The sequence below is a fragment of the Amblyomma mixtum genome, chromosome 6, assembly GCF_055824585.1.
Source record: "Amblyomma mixtum isolate Tamu chromosome 6, ASM5582458v1, whole genome shotgun sequence".
NCBI lineage: Eukaryota > Metazoa > Arthropoda > Arachnida > Ixodida > Ixodidae > Amblyomma > Amblyomma mixtum.
In genome coordinates, this window is record NC_143017.1 from 47,046,354 (window position 1) to 47,071,768 (window position 25,415).

At 48.7% G+C, this 25,415-nt stretch overlaps 1 protein-coding gene across 1 annotated transcript in view; it reads right to left on the minus strand.

Annotated features, from left to right (window-relative positions):
• LOC149338994 (uncharacterized) overlaps window positions 1–25,415 on the minus strand; it is a 102,852-nt gene that overhangs the window by 76,935 nt on the left and 502 nt on the right. The window lies entirely within an intron of this gene.

A 25,415-nucleotide genomic window follows, 5' to 3' on the forward strand; every position in this document is an offset into this window, starting at 1 on the left:
CTTTCATCTTGATGATGGTACCAATCCTCCCTTCATTCATAGCTCGGAACACCAGTTACCCAACCTCGAAGTAAGTTACCCTGGGGTTCACAATCTGTTAGTAAAAATTGACACAACTAAAAGTGCGGGACCAGACGCCATACCTAACATGTTTTTAAAGAGGTACTCGGAATGGAGTGCCCGTTACCTTACAGTGATTTTCAACAAATCACTGGACACATCCTCCGTTCCTCGGGCTTGGAAAATTGCCAATGTCATCCCGGTGTTTAAATCTGGCGATAAACAACGAATTAGTAATTACCGACCGATCTCCCTAATTTCCACTTGCTGCAAGCTTCTTGAGCACATTATTCACAAGCAGCTTGTTCAGTTCTTAACTTGTCATAATCTACTGTCACACTGTCAGCACGGTTTTCGATCTGGTTTTTCCACTGTCACTCAGCTCATTGAATTTACTCACGACATCGCTTCCGCTTTAAATAACCGTGATCAAATCGATGCAATATTTATAGATTACTCCAAAGCATTTGACATGGTCTGCCGCAATAAGCTTCTTCGTAAACTACGCACCATGTTTAACGGCAATAAGTTACTGGACTGGATAACCGACTACTTACACTTAAGATCCCAGTTCGTCACTTTTAACCATGCACAGTCATCGTCAGTCACTGTAACTTCAGGTGTGCCCCAAGGGTCGGTGCTTGGGCCTCTACTCTTTATAATTTTTATTAATGATGTAGCTAATGTTACTAACGACACCGCAGTGAAGTTACGCCTATATGCCGATGACTGTGTGCTTTACCGCAACGTTGCTAACGCCGATGATCAACAGGAACTAAACAAAGTGTTTTCATTGTTCTGTGAATGGAGTAATGCATGGCAAATGAAAATTAATTTCACTAAAACAGTTGCAATGACCTTTGGTAACAAAAAGAATCCGCTGCATTTCTCTTACAGTAACAACGGTAACTGCTTGACCCACGTCAGCGAGTTCAGATACCTGGGCGTTATATTTTCGCATAACTGAAAATGGAATTCTCACATAAATAACATATCTGGCGAATAACGTGGGTGGCGCTGATGAACACTCTCAAGGTTAGGTTACTTGTAAACATAAATACCCCCGAAAGCAGAAGATTTGACAGCCGTCGCCGTAGCTCAGAGGTAGAGCACCGGACGCGTAATTCGGAGGTCGTGGGTTCGGATCCCACCGGCGGCATGTGGTTGTTTTTTCTTCTGCTTTTCTAATCAATTAGCATTAAGCGATAACATATTCAGTAATATTCTAAATTGATCAACACCACAAATTAAATAAATAAATTAAAAAAAAAATCCCCTGTGCCCCTTGGTTTCTGTGGCTGTTGGCTTCTGTCATATTTATAACGAGCCCCTCATTCCCCTTCCGTTGTTTGTTTAATTGCCTAGCGAGGGCCTCGGTTCTGGCAGCCTTGACGCCATAGGAAGCATAAGAGGGTTCTCATGCAGCTTCCACCCTCTTCGTTCGATGACGTTCTACGTCACACCTGCGGTAACTAAGGACGTTCCACGTCCGCCGCTTATGAACGTGGGTGGCGCTGATGAACACTCTCAAGGTTAGGTTACTTGTAAACATAAATACCCCCGAAAGCAGAAGATTTGACAGCCGTCGCCGTAGCTCAGAGGTAGAGCACCGGACGCGTAATTCGGAGGTCGTGGGTTCGGATCCCACCGGCGGCATGTGGTTGTTTTTTCTTCTGCTTTTCTAATCAATTAGCATTAAGCGATAACATATTCAGTAATATTTTAAATTGATCAACACCACAAATTAAATAAATAAATTAAAAAAAAAATCCCCTGTGCCCCTTGGTTTCTGTGGCTGTTGGCTTCTGTCATATTTATAACGAGCCCCTCATTCCCCTTCCGTTGTTTGCTTAATATCTGGGAAAGCACTTCGTAAACTTGGTTATCTCAAACGAACCTTAAAAAATGCCACGAAGGAATGTAAACTAACTGCTTACAAATCACTAGTTCGACCCATCCTGGAGTACGCCTCAATTGTCTGGTCCCCTCATTACGCGCGCGACATTGACCGTTTAGAATCAGTTAAAAAAAAAGCAATAAGATTCATCTTCAGCCGGTATGATCGCAAGTTTTCACCTTCTTCCCATATGCACAGTTTATCTTTACAAACTTTAGAACATAGGCGCACACGTGAATGCATCATTATGCTGCACAAGATCGTTCACACATCATCTGGCATTCAGGCACCCTTCACATTTCTGTCATCAAGCGCACGTGCAACCCGACGGAACCACCCATTAAACATTGTTCCCTTCAAACCACATATAGATTGTTTTAAATTTTCTTTTTTTCCTCTAACCGTTGAAATTTGGAATGGATTGGACGGCTCACTTCGTTCATTGCCAATTGAAGAGTTTGTTGTTCAGTTGCCTGACAATTTGACCCATTGATATGTTTTTAATATTTCTGTGTTATCTATTTCTATGCTACCCATGTTATTTGTTTTTACTCATGTATTCACTCACTCCTGCTATGTCTCTCCTCAGAGACAGCAGTATTTATAAATAAATAAAAATTTCTGCCGTCGCGGACTTCTCGGTTCCCACTGATAAAAAAGCCGTCCGACGATCTCTAGGCCTTTGTTCGTACTACCGATGTTTCATAAACTTTGCTAAGCTGGCCAGTCCTCTGACGCGCTTGACACGAGATGAGGAGCCATTTTTGTGGGGTGCCGAGCAGCAAACTGCTTTTGACTATCTACGACGTCGGCTACAATCACCACCAGTACTAGCCCATTTTGACGATGATGCTGCCACTGAAATTCACACGGACGCCAGCAACGTCGGTCTTGGAGCGGTTCTCGTCCAGCGTCCGAACGGTGTCGAAAAAGTAATCGCTTATGCTAGACGTGCACTTTCCCGTGCAGAGTGTAACTACTCTACAACTGCGAAGGAATGTTTAGCCGCAGTATGGGCCATCACAAAGTTCCGCCCCTATCTGTATGGCAGGCAGTTCCAGGTTATTATTGACCACCACTCATTGTGCTGGTTGACAAACTTGAAGGACCCATGTGGCCGCCTAGCACGTTGGGCATTACGCTTACAGGAATTTGACTTCACCATCATCTACAAGTATGGTCGCAAGCACACCGACGCTGACAGCTTGTCGCGTTCGCCCGTGCAACCTTACCAAGGTAACGCAGAAGAGGATGCATTCCTTGGTGCAGTCACCTCGTCCGACATCATCGCACAACAACGTGCCGACGACGAGTTGAAGCTGCTCATAGAGCATTTAGAAGGTCACCATCCCTCGATACCCTCCCACCTGGCTCGCAGGCTGCCATCCCTGTCTTCGAGGCGGAGTGTTGTATAAGAAAAAACTCCGCCTCCAGTGGTAAGAGTTACATTTTGGTTATACCAGCCGCCCTCCGCCACGAGATCCTCCTCGCCTGCCACGACAAGCCGACCTCTGGACACCTTGGATTCACGCGAACACTTGCCAGAGTGCGGCAGAACTACTATTGGCCCAACCTTGCCTCATGTGTGAAGCGATACATTCGGACCTGCCGTGAGTGCCAGCGTAGGAACACGCCACCTCTGAAGCCGCCTGGCATGTTGCAGCCTATCATGCCTCCTAACACACCCTTTGAACAAGTCGGCATGGACCTCCTCGGACCATTTCCCTTGTCGTCGGTAGGAAACAGATGGATAGCTGTTGCAACCGATTACCTGACGCGTTACGCCGAAACACAGGCTCTCCCTCAAGGAACAGCGTTCCAAGTTGCGCACTTCTTTATGCGTGCAATAGTGCTTCGACACGGCGCTCCGTCCGTCGTCATCACAGACCGAGGGAAGGCATTCACAGCTCAGCTTGTCCGCGACATCTTTGAGCTGAGTCAAACCAGCCATCGAGCAACGACAGCATACCATCCCCAAACAAATGGGCTCACAGAACACCTGAATAAAACACTGGCCGACATGATTTCCATGTACGTGCATGTGGAGCACAGAACCTGGGACCGCCGCCGCGGTGGCTCAGCGGCTATGGTGCTCGGCTGCTGACCCAAAAGACGCGGGTTCGATCCCGGCCGCGGCGGCTAGAATTTCTTTGGAGGAGAAATTCTAGAGGCCCGTGTACTGTGCGATGTCAGTGCACGTTAAAGAACCCCAGGTGGTCTAAAATTCCGGAGCCCTCCACTACGGCGTCTCTCATAGCCTTAGTCGCTTTGGGACGTTAAACCCCATAAACCAACCAGAACCTGGGACCAAATACTCCTTTACATCACATTCGCGTACAACACTGCGACTCAAGAAACAACCCGCTTTACACCATTCCGTCTAGTCTACGGCAGAGAAGTGCGGATGATGCTGGACGCCATGCTCCCGTGCGTGGATGATGACTTGACACCAGATGCGGGTTCCTTTGTCGAACAAGCGGAGCAAGCTCGCCAGCTTGCTCGTTTGCACATCACAGCTCAACAAGACACGGACTCCAGACGTTACAACCGGCCCCACAGGGAGGTTACCTGCAACACCGGTGACCGTGTGTGGATGTGGACCCCCGTCCGCCAAAAGGGATTGTCGAAAAACTGCTGCACCGATATTTCGGACCTTATGAGGTGCTCCGTTGTGTTGGCAACGTGGATTATGAGGTTGTTCCACGTGGAACTGTGGCTACCGGTCATCGGCGGCCGTTATATTCGCTGCACCCCGAGGCAGTGCCTTGTCGAGCTGGTCCCTAACATTACGAGCCAGCAGAGGTTCGGACAACTTTTCCCGCCGCACTGCTCCGCGCGCCAACCCTTGCCCGTGTGCGCATCTGCCGCTACTCGCTGTCGGCTGTCTACTTGCGGCGGACGCCGCAGATATAGCCGACGGAGTGTAATACCGTGTTACATTTGCTATGCTTATGCTATGGTGCTCTTTGGCCACAGATGCCCCTATGTCATAACAATTCATTACAGTGACCATCAGAATTGGCTGCAGTAAGTTTTCGTCCAGGGCCTAGGCTGGGTTGATACCATAGGGTGTCATGGTATACACGTCTAAAGCATGGCCCTAAAGAACGGATCTGCATTGCATACCTGAAGTCGCTCTCAGCACGCGTGATAAGCTCACATGTTCATACTTTGTATTTTCAAGGCCTGCTTGCAACACAGCACCTGGGAATACCACCTGGGAATGCAAAAGAAACGAGGCTTTCCATAGAATATAAAATCCGAGTGCGGAACAGAGGGAGAGTTTGCTCTCTAGCGGCAACCCGGTTCTCCAGAGAGAACTGATCGTCCATGCGCAGCGAGCAGCCAAGTTCAGCCGTGCCCTGGAATAGGGGCGCCGACCACTGTCGACCGTAATAACTTGTAAAAAAGAGCAAATAAAATTTATCCTATCCTATCCCATCTTCCTCCCTTCCCTTACGCCGAGGTCGTGGTGTCCATCGAGATATGCGAGACGTATAAATTCCTTTCCTCCAAAAACCAATTTACCGATGACCAAGGCGTATGGCCAAACGGGCGATGGCGTTCTGTGGACTCGCTGGCAGCGTTGCAAGACGCTGTCGCGTTCCACTCTTTGAGGCGAAGCTTAACATCTTAGGCACACATCAGTGACCCAAGCAGCAACACCACACTTAAGGCTTTTGCCTCAACGCACTTTACGTCAACAAAGCCCTCCCCTGAAATTTTTGCTATCTCCGTAGCCATTCTGACCCCAGGTGCAAGGTAGCCCTCATAATTCTGTTAAGGTGGATAATTAGGGTCTCAGACCGCCCTTGGTGTCGCTCGTGGAGATTGTCAGAAAGTAGGCCCTTATTTGTCTGCAGAGAAAACTTTCCGCATACTTCAAGCGAAACCGAACGGAAATTTCAAAGTGCATGTTACAATTGGGAGACGCAGGGGTGCGTCTTCATGATTATAACCGATGGAGACTGGCGTTGGAAGATTTACAACTTATGCCCCCTATTGTAATAAGTGAGTAATTAGTCATTAGCTGGTTTGACCAAAGTGCAGGCATACGGCTAGAAAGGAGAGCCATAGCTGCAAAGCAAAGCTATACAGCTTACACAGGAACATTGTAGTGGAGGAAAAATTCGTAATGGCTTGGGGATCGAACCCAGGATTCGCACAGGACTCGCTGTGCCAGATAAGCTAACCTGGTCAGCTAGAACGCACAAGGTAGGGTGCGATTGGAATGATTAACTACTCAAAGTGAGGACTAACACCGTGCCCTGTTGGACACTAGGCTGACTGATCCATTCCAAATGTCACTCTTCTGCACCTTGTACAGTTTTAAAAGAAAAGATATTTCAGAGTGCTAGGAACTGCCAAAAGTATTTAGTAAATATGTCTCGTCCGACATACACAACCTGCACAAGATCCAAAACTTTGTTATGACTGGGTTACATGCATTCGTCTAAAGACAACTGTGCTGAGTGACTTTAACAAAACAAAAAAATAAGCTACAAATAATAGTCTTCAAATAAAATATGACTGTTCATTCACTGCTAAACGTCCACTTAGTGCTTACTGAGCGCTCCTGTCGCAACAGTCCCAGAATGTTCCGAAATGCGACAAAGACGCATTGTCAAGTTTTTTCGCGAAGTCTTTCACTTGAAAAGCTAAGGTCATGAGCTAGACAACAAACTTTGAGTTCTCTTGAGAAAGCGCAGGCGATGTGTGGCCATTTGTTCTGTGCCCAGATTTTCTCTGTGATGACCAGGAACAATGGCGGGCGCATGTGGATGCACTAATTCTGCTGGCATGCCTCGGCGCGTGCAGTATACGCGTTTTGACATCGGTGCATCAGACGAGCAGCTGAATGCCTTTGAAAAGTCTTCCACGTACATTAGCGGTGCATTAATCTTGAGCGCCAGCTCCGGCGACGGATTCACCGGACACCTGTTGTAGGTGCTGTACATGTGAAAGAATTGCGCATGAGAAAGCTTCCGCAGTCTCCAGGAGGTCTTCACAGCATACCAATCGGACAGGTTCAACGCACTCAGGACGGAAGACAAGACAAGGGCCCTCAGTAGGATCATCTCGACTTCATAATCATCTCGATAATTGGCTAAGTAATTCTGAGCGAAGCAAGCCTTTAAGCGGCGAATATTGTCATTTGTTTTAGGATCCCATTTAATGATATACAAGGCAGCGAACCACAAGGTCTCCGCCAGTAATTGACCTAGCAGGGCCATGGTCGGCAGGCGTGAAGTGGGCGAATCGGCACGAATGAGGTTGTAGAAGGCGGCATACAGGATGATGTAACGGCCTCCGATGATCGACACGTGGCGGTAGTAGACAGCCGTCTTGGCACCCAGAGTTGAGAGGAGCTCTTGGCTTACATAAAAGTCGTACGCGCGGCCTCTTAGCAGGTTCTCGGCGAAGTTTTGCGTAGCCTTCGGAACCGGGATCAGATTGATTTTCTTCGCCGTAGGTGTAAGCAACTCCAAAGCGATGAAAAATTCTTCGATCTCTTTTGCGTCTGCATGTCCAAAAAGGAAGCTTCTCTGCCACTCCTTCTGCATGCTGTCCTTTACAGTTGTGAAAATAGCATTGGCCTCGGCGTCCTGGTCACGATTGGTAAGAATTTCAGCCTCAAACTTGGTACAGACTTCTATCATTTCGAATGCGCTTTCGTTGCACGCTTGGAAAACGCGAGGCCAACACTCGCTGCATGATGCGGGGAAGTGCAGGACTGCGCTGGCAATGCTGTGCCAGAGGAGATAGACGGCTTTTTTCCCGGAATTCTGTTCGGAGGTCAATATTTCGTAAAGGTGCCGCATTCCTGAAACGCCATAAACAAAGATGATATCCACATCCTTCAAATGCAGGCCATGGGCGCTGAATCCAGCTTTAAGGTCGTCGACGTTCCAAACATCTCGGTTGAAAGCGTCCATCCCATTGTTGGTACGGTAAGACGACTGAACTCCGTAATCTGCATCAAAGCGTTTACACAGCATTTTGGAAAAGTCTCACTTCTTGGGTTGTCACCGTTGTATTGCTGTTCCTGTTAAATGAGTCGACTACAGTAGCCAAGGCGTTGAGAAAAGGGTCCATGCCACAAATAGGCGCAGCCTTAAACGCTATGCCTGAATTCCCCGGCTCGAAAATGGCTCGTATGACTGATGGAAGTACGTACTTAATGAACGCGGTCATACTAAATATCAGCACATTTCGAGAGTCCACATTCTTGAGAAGATCACCCGCTGCCGCCAGTATAAGGGCATTTGGCAAAGAAGCGGTGAACAAACCTGGTTGTGAAATTGTCTGCACGCAGGTCTTAATCTTGGCATGGGTCTATGCTGGTTTTGACGTACCTGGACATTTGCTCGACCTCGCGTGGGCAGCAGAATGAAGGTCTTTCTTCGTCAGGCCGACCATTATGATCACTGTGGTGATGGCCACAGATGTTGCTATGCCTCACGCAAGGAAGAAAGAACGGCGAGAGATATTTGCGGCACTGGCAGAGTTGGGCAGCCTGGGAAAACTGGGAGGCTGGGCGGTCGGAAGGACTGGACTGGAAGCCATGCCAGTTTTCTTCAACTTCTTCGTTGTTCATTCACTTGTCACGGGGGACCACACTGGGAGGGGCACTAGGAACCGTCTGTTGTTCTTTTTCTTAGTACATACTGACCACGACCAGTTTAGTCGTCGTCGTTTCAGCTACAGGCATAGTGACGCAGGCACAACGGATGGTGGCTGTGTTGTTGAAGTCATTTTGGACTGCGTACCTGCGGCTGCGAGGCATTAGTCATTTTCGGCGCACATACATGGTCCATGTGTAAAAACGCGAGTATGGCTTTTGTCGCTGCCTCCCTTTTGACTAACAATGCCACTAGAGAGCCCGTGAACGCGGGGATACTTGGTTTTAACGTTTTGAGCACCTGTCAGTCGCCGCCTGTGTCTTGGCCAATCTCCCGCTGTGGGTACGCGCCATTATCCCTGTTAGAAACTAAGCCAGCGCCTCGCGAAGGACGTACACATTGCCACCGAGGACGGCGTGCGTGGCGGAAACCGTGCAGAGCTTCCGGGGCAATGGCAACCGATGAAGCAACCGATGAAGTGAACCGAGGTGAACCTTATCCCGTCTATGCTTGAAGCTCATTCTGGTCGCCGCCTGTTGTGCGCTCTTAAAGTCTTCTATTGCCTGAGGTGCTGGCAACAGCACTGGCAACAGCAGCACCCTTTTTGCAGATTTTCGGAAGTTTTTTATTGGATAATGGCCGTGGGGGACAGAGAGGTTGTGGTGTGAGGATGAGGTTGTTTGCGAGTGAGATTTCCATAAACCATTGCGCCAGGCCAGGTGCCGTGATGGCGGCGTCCCATGTTAATCCCCCAGCTGTCCTAAACACCTGCGCGCATTTAAGAAACCGGCACAGTGCGAAAAGAAACTCGCCCGCGCACGCCGGGGAACAAACGAGAAGAACGGCGAAAAAAAGTTCCACAACTAAGCTTACGGGCTTAGCATTAATTGCGAAAGAGGTTAGAGTGGCAATTCAGCTATTTCGCCTTGCATTGGCCGTGGGATCTACATCGTCAGCAGCAATAGGGAGCTTAACCCCTTTTATCCACTGTTCCCTCTCTCACTTGCCTGCGCCTGGCCTCTCTGTCTTCTTCCCTAAACATGGAGACTGGGATTTACCTCTCTCCACATTGCCACCTGCCACATTTGGATGTGGCACTTGAAATGAACTATGTTAAACAAAATTAACTTGAACCAAATTATATTTAATTAATTAAGTTCAAGGAAACGAATTCACTCACTGAATATAGTTTCAAGCCTGACGCTGTAGATTGCAGAAGGCTATAACTATCGCTCTAAAATCCACTGCTGTCTAATGGACAGTGTGTAGCCTTTCCGGTGTTCAGTGATGCCCTCTCCACTACGCTCTTAAGCAGCGTAATCCGGGCTGAGGAAACTACTGGAAGTTTCTGGAGAGTTTCTCTGCACCTCACCGATGGCGACATGAGCCTTAGTGGGCGGAATGGGTGACAGAGCGTTTGTACAGTGAATGTTACGTGTGTGTCCACGCCTGCCTTGGCGCGAGGAAACTAATGCAACATGACCTATTGAGCTCCGGCTACTACCCCGTGCCGCAGTTTGACCTGAGAGCAGAGCTCCAGTGCCGCTCCCGGGATTCAAGAGTAATGGCTCCCAGCTAGGTAACTGCGAGGGAGCGTGCTGAAGACTTCAGGATCGGTTCATGGGAACCTCCGGTCTTCGGATTGTCGCAGTGGCCGCGTACAATTTGTGCCTATATCGTGCAGCAGTGTAATATTATAAGATTTCTCTCTCTCTTACAGCCTCTGTCAAGTATGGTGTTGCACTGGCCTTGTAGAACACTTGCATGTGAGCTTATGAGTGCATCCGCCTCGAACGGCGGAGGCGCGGGGTTCGATCCCCAGTGCTGTCGAGTACCCACCGGTGATGCAATTGGTACAAACTTTCCCCTGGACTGGTGCTCAACTTAGCTGCGGAGAAATGCTTGGAAAATGACTTTTTGACCCCACCTTGAGTATTTGATAAACATCTTGTGCCATGGCGCTCTTTGGCCACATATACCCTTGCGATATATAATTCCATCATCGTCATCATTGTCTGCTCTAATGAGTGTTGTGTAATTCCTCTGCATCGTATTTCGACTGAATGACGTTGGTTGCTTAGTGAATATTTGGCTCCGGCCAATTCCATGGCTTGCGACCAGCGAAAGGTGGGCACTAAGCGACAACACCTCTTTGTCACCTGGTAGCTCTCTTCAAACTGAGCTAGTCACGCGAAGTCGAGGGCATCTCTTCAGAAACCGATTAGCTACCCTCACAAGCTCTAAAGGTGTATGGATGCGCACACTATCCGTGTGTGACACTCGGGGCCTGTAGTTCGCCTAAACGCTTTAGGGGCAGGTGTTCGCCTGCGGTGGTTTCCTATAAATGCATAAAGACATATGTTAGTTTACGACTTAGGTAAAACGGCACAAGAGCAGAAGTCTTGTATACAATCTCAGATTAGTGGACATATTTCTGAATATTGCGAGTGCACTTGAAATACTTTATCATCGACATGCAACACGCGCCCTTTCAGAACATAGTGCGCATATGAGAATTGCTAGACAAGCTACTGTCATAATCTCCGTGCAGCACGGAAGGAAAACCGAGACAATTAAATGTCAATGTGAGTACCAGGACTGGCCATACTCTGTCAGAATTAGGCTTAATACACGCGTTCTTCTGTGATGCTTGTATATTGAATCCGGCTACGAATAACCTTATTTAAACTGCACGGCGAGACCGCCTCATTAAGTTAATCACAGGATAGTGCTGCCAAATATATGAGGGTAGACTAGAAATTAAAACGAGGGTTACGGAGTAGGGATATCGTTTTGGCTATCTGAGGAACATCCAAGACCACTGGAAACACACACTTTTTATGCGCAGACGTCTACACACTTGGCTCTAGCGCTCGAATGGCACATTAGGGAGAGCAGTGGCGTCATTTACGAGTGACGTAATGCTTGAAACAAGGTATCATGTGCGTGCGAATTAGCAGGATTGTGGTTTAGTTGTGGTGCTTTAAGAATCTACACCTATCACGGCTGGCAGCAGCGATTGTCATAAATGAACGGCAGATCCTCACCCCGCCGTTCAGCCGCTTTCGACAACCATGTGGGCATCTGCACTAGCGAAACTTTCGACAGCATGGTGTAGAGTTCTCAGGTGTTCGAAACCGTTTAGGTATCCTCCCGTGCGGAACCTCTTTCTCGCTAGCTTTTTTGCGTTGCAGGGGGGGGGGGGGGGGGTGCCCGTCTGCTGAGCGGTGCCAGTGCACATTAACGATCCACAGCGGTTACCAATTATTCCGGACCCTCCACTGCAGCCTATCTTTTTAAATTAATCTTTCATTCCCACCTTCCTCTCTTCCGTCATGGTGCGGTTGAGGTGCCCACCGAGTAGTGAGGCAGGTAGTGTATCATTTCCTTTCCTCATAATCGATTTGCATTTTTAGCATTTACTAGAAGAGGCGCTTAACTGCTAGGCTGCAAAATTTCATGTCGGAGGACCCGGCCGTGCAGACCATCGCCACCGGCCGGGCTGCCAGTGTTATGGACCTTAGGAACATAAACACTTGAGTGCAGTGGGGTCGTGCGGGGACCCTGGGGCTTGCCCCGAATTCCTCTTTTTCTCTCTCTCTCTCTCTCGCCTTCGTTTTGCTAACGCCGCCCAGAATGGAAGGTACGAGTAAATGGCTGCCATACATGAAAAAACTTACTTTTCAGATTGAAGAAACACGTGCATAACCAAAATCACAAAATTTATATGAATTAAATTACCACTGAAAACTCCCCCAAAATGATGATATTACTTTGCCATTACTTTCTAGTATTTATGCACGCGAAGTGCAATGGTTGAGACCTCCCAAGTTTCTTAATATAATGCATCTGAGGAGCAACTCACCTTCGAAGTGGAGGTCGAAAGTTTTGCCTCCCTTTGAAGCAAGGATGTATTTGGACGGGCTTAAAAGTCACTCTTCTGAGGAAGACCAGGGCATCCAGGCGTTGAGCAAGAAAAGATTTCAGAGCGGGAGCTCTATTTCATGATCAAAGCCGCCAAATCCGGGCCATCGCAGAAGCCAGACCTTCGACTGATCTTAAATAAATAAATATTGCCGCGACTGGGATTCAAACCCGCGGCGGAGCGCACAGGTCAGCTTCGCTGGGCACTGCACGAGGGTACTACGCTATCGGCGCAGCCGATCCCTCCTCGTGTTAAAATGGAACACACTCACTCGCTGTGGATGATAGCACATCGTAGTCTTCATCAACCAATAATACTGTAACGTGGCGGCCAGCCGAAGAATGAGACGTGGTGAACGATGGCTATGAGATGATTTAATGGCCGCTGGCTTAGCGCGGGCGCTCCGTCACGCGCCACTGCCAGCTTCGTCTTCGTCACACTACCCGGGGCCTCCGAGCGATCGTCCCGATCGGTGACGAACAGACGGCGAAATGGCGATGGTCTTGAGTGAAGGATCGAACAATATGTAGAAGATTGTGCAGTGCTGGCCGCCACGATGAGAAAGATGAGAAAATGAGTCCCGGTCCACGAAGCATCCGGGCCGGAGGGTGCCAGGAGCTGACGGCCGAGGTCCGTGGACGCACCGGACGGCAGGGGCAGGGCGGCGGTGTCTTCACATGTGGGTCTTGGGTCGGTCGGGTCTCGGGTCGGTGGGGTCTCGGGTCGGTGGGGTCTCGGGTCGGTGGGGTCTTGGGTCGTCGTGTCTTGTGGTCCGGGCGGGGGACGGGGCTGAGGTGAGCGGCGAGGTCGGTTCAGGTCCGGCGGCCTGGGGCACGGCCGGGCGGCGCGGATCAGGCACTCACGGCCGACGTCCACGGCAGGCGCAGGACACCGAAGCTCCGGGACCAGGATGGCGATGAAGGGACCCCAGCACCTCACACCAAATGTAACTTGTCGGCCAGCCGAAGAATGAGACGTGGTGAACGATGGCTATGAGATGATTTAATGGCCGCTGGCTTAGCGCGGGCGCTCCGTCACGCGCCACTGCCAGCTTCGTCTTCGTTACAATACTAGCAAATTAATATCTTCGCCAGACGTGCCGCGCCTATGAAGATAACTGCTGAGTGATTACTACCGAAGTACGTAACAAGCTAAACCAAGTTAAACTAATAAAACAGGCCTTTCTTTCAACGTCTTCGGTTTAATCACGTTAAAACCCTAACATTCGAGCTTCGCCGCACCGTTGAAAGAAGACAGAAATGTAGGGGTCTCGCTTTGTGCCTTGCACATCATCTTCATGAACTTCCCTCTGTGGTAGGACAGATCAGAAATATTTTAGCATCGATGAAAGCTTAATTTGAGTCTAATGTCGACAAACGCGTCGACAACCCAAAAAAGCAAAACCATAAGCCAACCAGGCTAAACAGGTGCTTTCGCATGTCTACTCGGATTAGCTAGGTTCAAATCCTACCACTTTTTTCAGCCTTTACTGTGACTGAAAAATCATAAAATTGCAGACGCCGCTCTTCATCCGCAGATGAATTTATTCCTCTCTGGTGTCATATATACACGCCATCTTGAATGTGAATTATTCGTAGCCCGGTGCTGTACAGATGCGACCCCTCTTCCCCTCTCCCAACTCGACACGGCGCATGCGCACAGCTGTTGCAGCTCGGTTTGGCCGGCGCGCCGCGCCGCCTGCAGCAGCAGCTGCTCCGCACCACGTGACCAACCCGCTCAAGGCCACAGCGCCGCCACAGAGCCCAAGAGGTGCCACGCTGAAGGCTCGAAGAGCTGGCGTAGTGTAGCTCTCGCTGCAAAAAAAAAAAAAAAAAATGAGGTGATAGTCTAGTGCTCTCGCGCAGCCACCTACTAAGCTGATCGGTTTGCGCCGCCGCGGTTTGGACTCGTAGCCTGGGCAATTTATTTTATTTGTCTTTATTTATTTATGTCACTTGCGGTAAACCCATAAACACCGCAAGCATGCACACTGCTCAAGGTCTTGCTCGAGGTTGACACATCGTAATTCGCACTAAAAATGCCTGGCTTACATCCTTAAGCTTGGGAGATGCCCGCGAATCATGACCAGTGCACTCCTACTGTTGCACTGATTTAGACTTTGCGCTTGTCTCTCCTGCTTTCAAAACGCCTTTCTCGGAATAAAAGAGAGTAAAGTTTTTCGGCCATAAGCAGCAGCCACCCATTTTATTAAATAGCAATTTCGAAAGTAATGAATTGCTCCTGTGGAAACATTGCTGTCTCAAAGTAACTGACTACGTTTTTAACTTACAAGATCCACAAGCAACACATTAGATGACAAATGAGTTCATTTTCACTAGTGCGTTAGCACTACAAGGGTTTGCGCAAGCGGAAACTGTGACGGCAGGCACACCTGGGCTGATCACCGTCATGTGTGATCACTTCGGATATAAAGAATGTTAGTCCCAGGTAGGTCTGGTCGAGCAGCCCTTCGGAACAAATATATAATAAAGCGAAATCCTTCACAACGGTTTGTGGAAGCACAAACAGCGACCGCAGTCACTAATGGCGCGTGACTTTGCGGCGTGGTCACAACATTATTAATTGGCCGCGTGCGGTCCCACGGAACAGCAACCTGGATCTCACACGCCCAGCCGTTGTCCGTGTTTGAAACTGTAACCTGCCGGGGCACTGCAGCATCGCTTAACTGCTCCACCACTCCACCAGGCATAATATGAGGACTACCTTCGATCTATAAATGTAAAGTAGAAAATAACCAGTACGACATATATTGGTAGTAGCTACATCAGAATCAGCAGCAATAGAAAATGCAAACATTCTCTCATGGTTTGATGCGAATAAATCAGTTTAAAATTTTCTCTATTTCTCGAATCCTCTTTGCTTCTGCTACAACCGCCCGATTTCCGAGTGCCTGCAGCCTGACGTCTGAATCGGACAAACGCTACCCCCGGATCCACTGCCGGACCAGACGGTAGCTTTGTCTAGTGGGCATGCTAGGCACAACGATGCATAACTAAACACTCGTACAAGTTATCCCTTCAAACCTAACCGAACGAAAGTGCCTAAGTTGCCTAAGGGGAACGCATCCAGCCCGCATTCCAAAGGATATGGTTCAGTTACCAACTGCTTAGGGCTCCTTTATTCAGCGTAAACCACAGAGCTTAATACAGACACTCAGACAGCTACGCCACAAAAACGCACGCAGGATGAGTTTTATTGGGGTTATATACAGGGGTTTCGCCAAATAGCTTTCACAATTTTTAAAAATCGGCTTTTTTTGGTTGGAAGAGCACATTTTTCAGCATAGAATTGTCATGGGCGCAGTACACCAGAATACAGCTCATATGTGATAACTAGCAGCATGGCTAACGATTACCGAATAAAAATTTTACCAATCACTGTTAGGTTCCTCAATTTTTAAGAGGCATGTAATATTGGTATCTGCTTTAATACTTCGAAAACGCAGTTACCCTGGGCATTGTGGCCGACAAATTTTGCCTACATCGCGCCAAGAAACATGAGCTTTAGAGGAGCTTCTAGGCAAAGCAACCTATCCAGTGCAGATAGCTGGTCGAAATATCGAAAACACGTTGGGCACAGCACAGAGGGTAATAGAGTTACCGAAATTAAAAAAAGATATATGTGTATCAGGAACGGTTAACTCGACGCCTCCCAATAATTAAGCAGAATAACGGTAAAGGGTAATAGTTAAATTGTGAGCTATTCAATATTTTTTAACCATCAAGCTAGTAGGGAAATCTTAGCTTTAGTCTGATGTACTTCCGCTCTGACAACGCAATGCCGAAAAATTGCCCTTCTAACTCAGAAAGTCTAATTTGAAAAAGTGCGGCAAGTGTTAGGTGAAACGCCCCGAACGAAATGTCGGCTCGAACACTGGCTCTTGTGAATGGAAAGGAAAAAGCACATCCAGTTTTCATGACCATCGATACTATGACAAAATCAATGATATACCTCAATAAGCAGCAGGCTTGCTTTTCGACAAGCTGGCGGGCAAACCATCCTTTGGCAGTCAAACATCTTGAGCTGCTGTTTGGACCAATTCATGTGGGCGCACAATAATTATGAAAACTGGAGTAATACCGACTGCCTATTTTTTCACACGTGTTCCCATGCCGACGAAACGCTCTGCTACTTTTCCTAGATCATTCTCGTCTTGTTCCGCTCCGATAATTTTAGAGACCATCCATACCTCGTACTTTTATAGAAGCCGGCAACAATATTCAGCGGAAATTACGAGCTGGCAACTAATAATTTGCTGAAACAAACGCTGGCTTTGAAAGTAAGCTGCAATCCCAGTACCCCGTCTAATGTGACGGGAAAAGCGACAAATTAAGCCGTTTGGAACCAATTTGCAAACCGTTCGCGTTGAGAGGCAAAATTTCGCATCGAGAACTGTTCCCTGATAGATTCGTCAAGTTACCAGCAAAAGAGCAATGAAGTAATTGCTAATTTTTTGAATGAAGCCAGTACAAATTTTCGAAACATATGCTGTCGCTGACATTTCATATCTGAAGGACAGTAAAAATGATGAGGAAAACATTAGGAACTACTAAGCCCTCTATACGATGGTGTGTGAGACGAGTACATTTAATAGTACGTAGTTATATCCTACAAGGTAAAGCGGATATAGCACTGCTATGAAAGCGTTTGTTGTTCCCAGCGTATTCGGTTTCATTACATGTTTGGAGATAAATTGTCCTGTTCGTTACGTAGAACAAAGCAATGCCTCCAGTTGGCGGCAGAGAAAATTCCACAGTCTTTGGATGCTGACCGAATGCGAACCCTAGCAATGAAAATGCAATCTTTGCAATGCAATACCATTTGTGCACCTCCATATTCTGTCATGTTAATTTCATTGCAGAAAAATTACAATTCCTTCATTTGTTGCAGAACCAGTAACGCTATATAGAATAAAACAAAGAGCGAAACAATATCGTTGTGATCCCTCCTTGACGAAGATATGAATTACCTTCCATGCGATTTTTGCTTTTCGCTCCAGGCCGTCGATTTCAGCGAATCTTTATAGAGTATATTACCTTTTGAAGTTTATTCCGAATAAATGCTGAGCGAACAAAAAAAAAACAGCGGCAAGTCGATTAGTTACTGCGCAGTCGAGGGTCTAGCCCTTTCCATCAGACGTAATTATGCCAATGTGTGGACATTTGCAGCGCTGCGCCTTAGCGCACGTCTGACGCGGCGTCGGAGTCAGATGTCCCCTCCGTCGTCTGCTTTCCAAGCATCCGCTGGGTCTTTGCGCGCACAATACAGTCCTATCCCAGTGACGCATTTCCAGGCTATGTGCTGTGGAATAGGGGATTCACGATGCTGCAATAAATGCCACATTATCAGCATCGTATGTCTGATATTAGAATATTTATTATTGTCTGAAATAAAAATTCGTTCTTAGTTCTGCGCGACATGCCACCACTTCCCTGCCCAGCGCATGCGACGCCACTTCTTGTTGCAGGAGGGTAGGTGAATAGGCTTAGTAGTATTGTTTGGTTACGTTCGGTTACTTGCAATACCAGTAATTCCTCAAGTGAGTAGAGCAGCCACCAATATATGGTTGAAATTGCAAACGTTCTGGCGGGTAATCATCTCACCACAGAGCGCTAGAAGCAATCAGCCCTGGCTTCAGGTGTGAAATGATGCCGATTATTGTGAGGGCATAGCACGGCGGACGAGACATATCATCTAGACATGTGTCAGAGGCACTAAAGTCAGATAAAATGGGAGCTCAAGCAATAGCTTAAGACAGAACAATGCTCATCAGAAGTTCTCAGTCTACGGCATAAGGGCATCAGGTAGGTGCTATGCGTCGAACGCATTTTCGGGAATATATTTCATCCGTTTTAAAAGCAATTATTGATCACTGTTCTACCGGCTTTGGTTCATTTTAACGCGATAGTGGTGTCCCAGGTACACAAAAAGCGGCATCGTCGTCGGCGTAGGCTTCGTGGGCTGTCAGCTAAAATTCAACGAAAAATCACTATAGAAGCAACCTAGTTGGCAGGTTGGCCACTTCGGTCAGGTTTTCTTGTTACGTCACGACAACCTGCAGATCGTATATTGAGTTAACTAGCAAATGGGGCACGGGACACTTTAATAATTCATTGGTCGGGAGAGGTTGCTCGGGAGCAGCGACCTGATTCTCACAAGCCACGCCGGTGGCAGAGGCTGCTGGCAGTGGCGCGTAAGTAACTGATGGCTTGCATCCAGAGTTGAACGTAAGGCGTTTGAAGTAATTGAACACTTGTAATCAATGTTGTAATCGATTGCTTTTTCAAACAATAATGCTCAGGGAAAGTAGATTAGTTTTTGTTTATTGAATTGCTGGTAAGCATTTAAACCGAAAAGAAGCAGCAAGCCGTGCAGCTCCCAGAGCTTCTAGTTGTCGGCAACCAATGGTACCAGGAAGAAAGTTTTTTTCGAGGTGGAGCGGGAACAGACTGGCGGCTGAGTAGCCACACTCTCGAACACGTCCGGACGATATTCGGCTCACAGGCATGTGCCATGGCAGTTGCCACTCTATGAAATACCACTCGCCATCTATGTAGCCCCCCCCCCCCCCCCCACCCGGTATTTCCAGATAACGCGGCAATTTACCTCCCACTGCACCGAACTCGGTGGCTTTCACACAGATATTGAAAGACCATTCATCTCAAGAAGGCGCGTAAGTAATGGATTATATTGAAACCAGCACTAATGCTAAAGGGATTCGGAGAATCTGAATGAAAGGTTTTTCGATCACATGGGCTTCTAGAGTGGAAGGATTAACAGCTTGGCAAATCAGAGGAACAAGAGACACATATACACTGTTGTACACGGGTCTCTATGTCTAGGCTTGCACTTATATCTCTTTTCCGTGATGGGGAATTAACTAGATGAAAGTCCGACACCTGGTGCTGTGAGGGCCTGTTCTAGAAGTGCCGAATAATGCAACCAGGAAACCGGGAGCACTGATAGAGACGCGTGCCAAACAAGCAGGTTGATTCAGACATAACGAAGACGTCTGAGGGAGCCAGGAGGACTGCGTGCTAGAGTTTCCTGGGATAGCGTATCGCAGCTTGTGGGTCCTTGTCTCGGTGTGCCTGTGGGTCTGTTGGTGTGCATTATGGTTGTTTCATTTTGGTGGAGGTTACAAGAGCCGCGTACGCACGGTATTTCGCTGCCCGGACTTCCCGCAGATAATGCAGCCCACGTCGCAACTTCGACTCACCACCCACAATCGCGTTTGGACGTCGCTCTTTCGTCGCTGTGTTCTAATCAGTGCTACGACGTTCGCCATCTAGTTCCCCGCTCTTCAAGGCGACCGGCTCTGTTGACTGATCTGCGTGATAATGCACACGGTTATTCTACGCCTCCTTCGCGGCACGATAAGGCCGCAGTCGCCTGCACCCAAGTGATCGCCACATCGACTCCCGTTGGCACTGGGCGCCGCCACCGTTCCCCGCATCGCCGCTGGCGGAATGCCAATCCCCGCGGCCGATGGAGATGAGGACGCTGGACACTATTCACTGTGCACGAAGAGATTGCCTCGAGATGACAGTGGAGATCAGTGTTCGATATACACCCACTTTTGCTGTGAACGCGTCGAAGAAAAAGGACAAAAAAATTTTTGAAACAGCGAATACCCAAGTGTAATATATTTTCTGACAGATAAAGAAATTTTCTATCAGATGATTGAACAATCTCAAAACTGAATTTTTTGACCAAACAAAGTCTCACCCCACCTTGATCTGTACCTGGAGCTGCATTTTTTCTCATGGCCGCGATTTCTGCTTTGATTTCTTCTTTCGTGAGTGGGATGTCCAGCTTGGGATTTGGCAGCCCAGAATACTCCGGCTGTTCCACGTCTTGGTCCGTGCACAGATACCTGGTCTTGAGCTTTTCCATCAACTCTGTGTCCGTACCCGGGGTGGTGTGTACGATCTTCGTGAGCCTGTCTTTAGTGGTCGACTTGCTGCTGCTGGGGTCGATTAGCACACGTAGGAGCTTCCAAGTCTTTGACACACCTAGCTTCCCCTGAATACCATCGCAGAGCGAATTCCAGTTCTGTCTGGTTATGGATATGGCATAGGATTCTGCCTTTTTCTTTATCTCCTCTATTTTTTTTCCTGAGTTTGCGGTTAAGCCGTTGTCTGCGTCATCTCTTTGTCAATGAGTGTCTCGCTTCCCATAAATGTAGAAGGTGCGGATCGACCGCTGGACAATCTTCTGTCGTGTAGATCTCTTTCGTAAAGGCTTTCAAAGTATGCACCTCATCTTTAACCCATTCCTCTAGGTCGGTAATAGGGTTTGCAGTAGATGCCTGGGCCTTTCTCCACCTGTCCCAGTTCGTAACTCTTGCGATACCTATTTTGCGCTTGCACGCGTTTGTGCTTATCTCCAGAGAGAGTATGAAGTGATCGCTTCCCAGGTGCTGTTCGGTATTCTTCGAAATGGCGTTTTGTATGGTCTTGGTGAACGTCAGGTCAAGACATGTATCTCTACTGACACTGTTTCCCAGCCTCGTAGGGTAAGTGGGATCGGTGAGGATCGATAACCCTTCTTGCGTCACTACTTACAGTTTTCTGCCTTTTGGTGTCGCCGCCGGGTAGCCCCATGAAGGATGTGGTGCGTTGAAGTCGCCCCCAATCACGCAGGGGGCATGGCCCGCTAAGGTCAGAAATTTCTTTATGAGGGAACCCAATATTGCGTGCCTGTCTTTTGGAGGGCTGTAGACATTCAATACGTGCGTGCTTGCCGCTCCTCTTTGGAGAGGAAGAATAGTTATATAGCAGTGCGCAATGTCCAGCTCGAAAGAATCTTGCAATATGGCAGTGTATAATTTGTGCACTAACGTGGCAGTTAACTGGTCGTGCTGATAAGTCACATAGTCTTGGAGTTTAATAGGCATTAGGTGGGGTTCTTGAATTAGGATAGCTGGCGGTGGGTCAGATTCCTGAGATAGAAGGAGATTAAGAGCAGCCTGCTTTCGCCTGTATCCCCGGCAGTTCCACTGCCAGATCTTTACTCTAGGTTTGGCTGGCATGTTGAATCCGTATCGGATGGCTGGTCCACGTGCATTGTACGAGCGAATTTTGACTTATGTCTTTTATACGCATGTTCCTTCCGAAGTGCAGAAATTGCCGTTTCCGTGTATCGTCAGTTGTTTGCAATCTGCTCTCGAATTTCTTGGAATTGGGCGTTCACGTAAATTGGAAAAGCTTGAAACTCCTCCTTGAAGGATCTTAGTTCTTGGATGATTTGTTGGTAGACCTCGCCTAAAGTAGGCTGGGAGCTAGGTACTACCTGCTGTTTTTGGTTTTCAGTAGTCGGCTGGGCTACCGGCGTTGTTGCATTAGTAGTTGCTCGCTTAAGCTCTTGGTTTTGGATTGTTAAAGCACTCACTTGTTTTTTGAGACCTTCTATCTGTTTGAGTGCTGCCAACTCCGTGTTATTCTGAGGGGAGCACGAGGGGAGGGGAGGCCACTCTGCAAAGCTCACCTTCAAATCTGAAAGCTGACCCGAGGACGTCTTCTTCAGCGCCCCGGTGGGCTTGATGAGGTTCTCCTTCCCTTGTTCTTTACCCGCCTCCACGTGACTGGCATTCTGGTTGGAGCCTGTTGCCCGGCGTCTTGAGCTCGAACGGCCGTAAGAGGCGGAACGAGAGTGGGAGAGTGATGACGACGCTCCTCGCCGTCGCTGTGCAGGCTGCCTCTTCTGCCTCGGCCTGCTCCTGCCTTCTAAATCTTCAAAGTTTCGTTGTTGATGCCGCGTTTGATGACGCGGTACTAGCGTTCTTGTTCAGCGGTCTCTGGAATTTCTCCTTGCAGTCTCTTGCATAAGTCTTATGCAAGACTTATGCACTCAAGACTTATGCAAGAAACGGGGAGGTGGAGCAAGTGCGGCTACTGCCGCTTATCTGTTTTTTTCAGCCAGCGTCCTCTTCGGCCTACGCGGTTGTTGCTGCGACGCGCGTCTTTCTTTTCTTTTTTCTGTTAACTCTCCCCTATCTGCACGTGGCAGCGGTGGTCGCTCGGTACGAGCCAGTAGGCAGGCCCGTGCACTTTCCTTTTCATTCTTCTCTCAACAACAGCTCACGCGCGCCTCTTGCGTTTCGCCTCCATCGAAACGCGGCCGCCGCATTCGGGTTCAGCGGCGAGAATCAGTGCGCACTTCTTCCACGCCTTCTTCAAAAGCACACTTCTCGTATCAAATTAAGTACTAGTTACTAATTAATGACAAATTACTAATTAGTGGCTAATTACTGATTAATAACTAAATACTAAATAGCTGCTCATTAATGACGCTTAAGCTTCACTTTTAGGAGTGCGTTCCACTCCTAAGAGAAGAGGACGAAAGGAAGGAGGACCAAAGGGAAGAGGTCCCACGCGATGTGAGAAGAAGCATCAACGTGCACCCCATTCTGTGGAATATGCATCCCGCATATAACATCGAGAGGAGAAAAGCACGAGGTGAAGCCCTGCAGAAGAAATGGGACAAGCAAATTAACACCCTTTACGTGGACGCAGCAGGACCAAAGAATGGAGTCATGACTATTGTGGTCTCAACGCCTTCAGGGTCGATGGTGAACTGCGCCTCGGTGAAAACATCTAACCCCACTCACGCAGAGGAGGCACCTATTGCATTAGCTGTAGCATCTAACCCCAACGCCGTTGTGCTCTCTGTCCCAGAACGCCTGTCGCAACTTCAATAACGGATTAATTCACAAGTCAGGGTTGTCATTGCTGACCAAGCATCCACCCAACCAAGTCTCAGTCATCTGGTTCCCCGGTCACCTGGAACTACCAGGAGGAAACGAAGCCGCCCACAGGCATGCCCGAGCTCTTCTATACCGGGCGTCTCCCCCTGATGACCATGAAGGGGACCGCGACCTAATAGGTTTAGGAGTGTATGCTGACCCAACACCAGCTAAATTACACCTGTGGTACCCTACACTATACTCTCCGCAGTGTCCACATTGTGGAGAGGTAGCTAACCTCTACCATATGGTGTGGGCATGCCAATAGTATAATCCCTTAGTTGACCCCATTCCCAACCCCTCGGAGGAGCAGTGGGAGGCTATTCTGCTCAGCGATGATCCTGACCGTCAGCACTGGCTGGTGGGGAGGGCCACCGCAGCAGCAGCAGCCAGTGGACTACCGGTCTAGGCGGCCCATCAACATGTTCTGAGAATATTGAAGAAATAAAGACGTTTGTAATCAATCAATCAATCTCCACCTCCCCGTGTGCTGTTGTTGTTGTTGCGACTGAGAGAAGGATGAAAAGAAAATTGCACGGGCCTGCCTACTGGCTCCAGACGAGCCACCACCGCTGCCACGTGCAGACAGAGGAGAGTTAAAAGATAAGAGGAAAGAAGAGAGAAGACGCGCGTCGCAGCAACAACCGCGTCCACCGAAGCGGACGCTGGCTGAAAAAATGGCTGAGGATTAGCTTAGGTTAAGCCTAGTCAGATGCGAAGCATATTGTCGCCGAGTTGCATATCGAGCACGCCGCTTGGCTAGACGTTCTTCACGCTCTTCATCAGCCTCTGTAGCACGCCGCAACTTTTGCTTCTCATTCCAACGAGCAGCCCTGTCTCCAGGAGGCATCTCTATCCCGTGTACGCCTTGTTGTTGTTGTTGTTGTGACTGAGAGAAGGATGAAAAGGAAATTGCACGGGCCTGCTACTGGCTCGAGCCAAGCCACCACCGCTGCCACGTGCAGATAGAGGAGAGCTAAAAGATCAGAGCAAAGAGAAAAAGGAAAGAAAAGACGCGCGTCGCAGCAACAACTGCGTCCGCCGGAGCGGACGCTGCTCAAAAAGAAGCGGCCGAAGCCGCGCTCGCCGAAGCGAGAACAGATACTCCACTCTACGCCTAGCAGAGGCAGGCGCACCCCCTTGTATACCGCCGCTCCAGCATCACGTGTTCACTACAGCGCACCTAGCGGCAGAAGCAGGAAACACATTGGTCGCGACGCCTCGCGCGACAGCGCGAGCTGGGGCCTCGTTTCTCCTATGTCGTTACGTTACGCATCACGTGGTCCTCCTTGGTCGCGACGCCTCGCGCGACGGCGCGAGTTGGGCCCCCGTTTTTCATCTGCTGTGACATCACGCATCACGTGGTATGACATGGAGGTCACGAAAGGTCAATGGTAACGACACCGCCGCGCTCGAGGAGCTGGGTTGGGCTATTTTAGTATGCTTCGCATAAAAACAAATAAGCGGAAGAAGCCGCGATTCCGTGTGCTGTGCGATGTCAGTGCACGTTAAATATCCCCAAGTGGTCGAAATTTTTGGAGGAGCCCTCTACTATGGTGCTGTGCGATGTCAGTGCACGTTAAATATCCCCAAGTGGTCGAAATTTCTGGAGCCCTCTACTACGGCACCTCTTTCTCTCTTCCTTCTTTCACTACCACCTTCCTCCCTTCCCTTACGGCGCGGTTCAGGTGTCCGCCGAGATATGTGTGACAGATACTGCGCCATTTCCTTTCCTCAAAAACCAATTTACCAATTTTTTTATTTTATTTTACCATCTCCCAGCTAACAGGTCCGCTGTCGTCGCGTCGTCCAATCTGTCAGCCTATTCCCTATTACTACTTACTCCCTTTCCTCTATGCTCCTCTTTCCATCAGTTCACCGCCTGTGTCTTGGCCACTCCCCCGTAGTTGGTATGTGCCATTTTATTTGAGGCCAACCAACCAACCAACCAGCTCCTCGTGTGACTCCATGAACGAGCTGTCGCGTTTGATGCAGCTCCGCCCATCATCCTCCTCGGCGCCGCGGCCTTTTATCCAGTCTCCGCCACCTCAGAGAGCTGCGCACCTCGGCAAGATCTGCACTCCTCTCTGCAGCCATGACGATTGTCCGAACTGAATCGGTCACCCCAACCCGCAGCTACTC